The sequence below is a fragment of the Podarcis tiliguerta genome (genome assembly GCF_965153285.1).
Source record: "Podarcis tiliguerta genome assembly, chromosome: 6".
Classification (NCBI taxonomy): Eukaryota; Metazoa; Chordata; class Lepidosauria; order Squamata; family Lacertidae; genus Podarcis; species Podarcis tiliguerta.
Window position 1 is genome coordinate 16776714 of NC_139539.1, and position 2370 is coordinate 16779083.

Here is a 2370-nt window from a genome sequence, read left to right on the forward strand (position 1 = left end):
TATGCAACCAGAGTCAGACCATTAGCCCATCTACCTTGGAACTGTCTACTCCAGGGTTAGACAACATGGTGTTTTTCAGATGTGGTTGGACTCCCAGCTCCTACCAGCCTGAACCAATATGGCCAGTGGTCAGGGATGCTGTGAGTTGGCATCTCACAACCTATGGGGGCATCACATTGTTTGTCCCAGTCCACAGTGATTGGCAGAGACTCTCCAGGTTTTCAGACAGGAGACATTCCCAGCTCTACCTGGAAATCCTGGGGACTGAATGTGGGACCTTCTGCACACAAAGTCGTTGATCTGCAACTGAGGCACAACCCATCCGCTTAAGTTCTTAAAACAGGAAATTATTTGATATCCTGCTTTATACTCTTGCTTAACTTAACAGAATGTATTCCCTCCACCCCGTATGATGTCCTTTATAAAATCCCTTTCTTATTGACTTGGTAGTTATAAAAATGCTCTTGGCAAAAAAATATGCTCAGAACAAAGCAATAGCAGCAAGCACACACCTACAAGCAGTTTCCCCTCTGCTTGTTTTGGAATCGTCATAAGCACTTCTTTTTATGAAGACCAAAGTGCAAATACCTCCACACTATTGCTGCCTTGCGACAAATATCCAAACATTCTTGTGTGTGAAGGTTCTCAAAAGACTGGCCATTCTGCAGTTAATGTGTTTTTAATAATGAAAGGAACCCCCTCCATGACCAGGCAGCTGGCTCATGGACTTAGGAACAACAGTATGGTGTCAGCACATTTGGAAACAGCCACAAACGAAAGGCTAATTGAGTGTTAGGAGGAAAATCATATATATACACACATACACAGAGGAAATGCCTGCTAGATATTTGAGTAGAAGAAGAATTAGGCTTTAATTCTAGTATTAATATGCTTGGCTCAAATCGTGCTCGTTACACAGTCCTGCCAGGACAAAGAATTTACTTGACTGCAGTTACTTAGACCAGCTTTCTCTGATCTGGTCCCCTGTAGATGTTTTAGACTACAACTCCCATCAGCCCCAGGTAGCACAGACTGAGGCAGCGCCACTAGAGACAAAACAGAAGATGCCGTCCCCTCCTCCTGGACTCTCTCTGTGTTATTTAAGTGACCTTACTAACATGGGCTACCTAGAGACCTGCACTATGAGTTTAGCTCCAAACTACACAATGCCTGGTCACATCTAACCTATCTGGATTTGTTTTGCTTTCTTTTGTTAAAATAAGTATCTGGGTTGGGGGAAGGAGAGATTTGAACTGCAGTGGGTGAGAAGGGGAGGGTTAATTATGGAGAGCCAGTATGGTGTAGTGGTTAAGAGCGGTAGACTTGTAATCTGGGGAACCGGGTTCGCGTCTCCGCTCCTCCACATGCAGCTGCTGTGTGACCTTGGGCCAGTCACACTTCTCTGAAGTCTCTCAGCCTCACTCACCTCACAGAGTGTTTGTTGTGGGGGAGGAAGGGAAAGGAGAATGTTAGCCGCTTTGAGACTCCTTCGGGTAGTGATAAAGGGGGATATCAAATCCAAACTCTTCTTCTTTTGCCCTGTGCTACGGTCCCAAGAAAAACCACTCCACCTCCCAAAATTGCTTTTTTTGTTGCACGTGGCAAAAGTGTTGCAAGCTCCTTCCCGCTGCCAGCATTCCCAGTGAATTGTTTAGTTATACACAGTAGAGCCACAATTTACACATTTAACTTGTATGCATTCAGCTTTATGCACTTGGCAAAGGAATTAAGAAGGAGGCAGAAGTCCGTGGGTGGGGGGGAGAGAGAGACTTTGGTAATCTCATGCACCATTGCACCCAATGCGTTTTGACTATGCGCGATTTTGGCTTTATGTGCTTATTTCTGGAATACAACACCTGGACAAGCTGAGAGTCTACTGCATTAGATTCATGTTTTCAGAGCCCCTGATATTCATCAAATGTAACAATTCAGTTAAAAGGTTTAAAAATGAAAACCATAAAAGAAATGGATCCATGGAAGAGGCATTAAAGGGAAGGGAAAGAAGAAGAGAATGGTTGAAAGACCAATTTTTAAAAATAATACCAGCAAAGAAATTATAAATTATCTTTATAGACTTGGGCTGGCTATATAACATCTTACATATGCACCAATTTTTCTCTGCTTGGCTGGAGAAAATCTCTTCTCTACATTTATATTTTTTAGAGGTCAGATTTACTACTGTACTTTAATTACCTGGGGCACCTCCAGACATCCTTTTTATCGCACGTTTGATGATTTGTGCTTCTGATGGTATAGGCAACTGCAAAATGGACATACTGCTTTGTTTCCAATCAGTGCACATCCTTTAACAACCTGCTGAATATTCTATGCCACAAATGTTCTGTGTGTGTGTGTGTGTGTGTGTGTGTG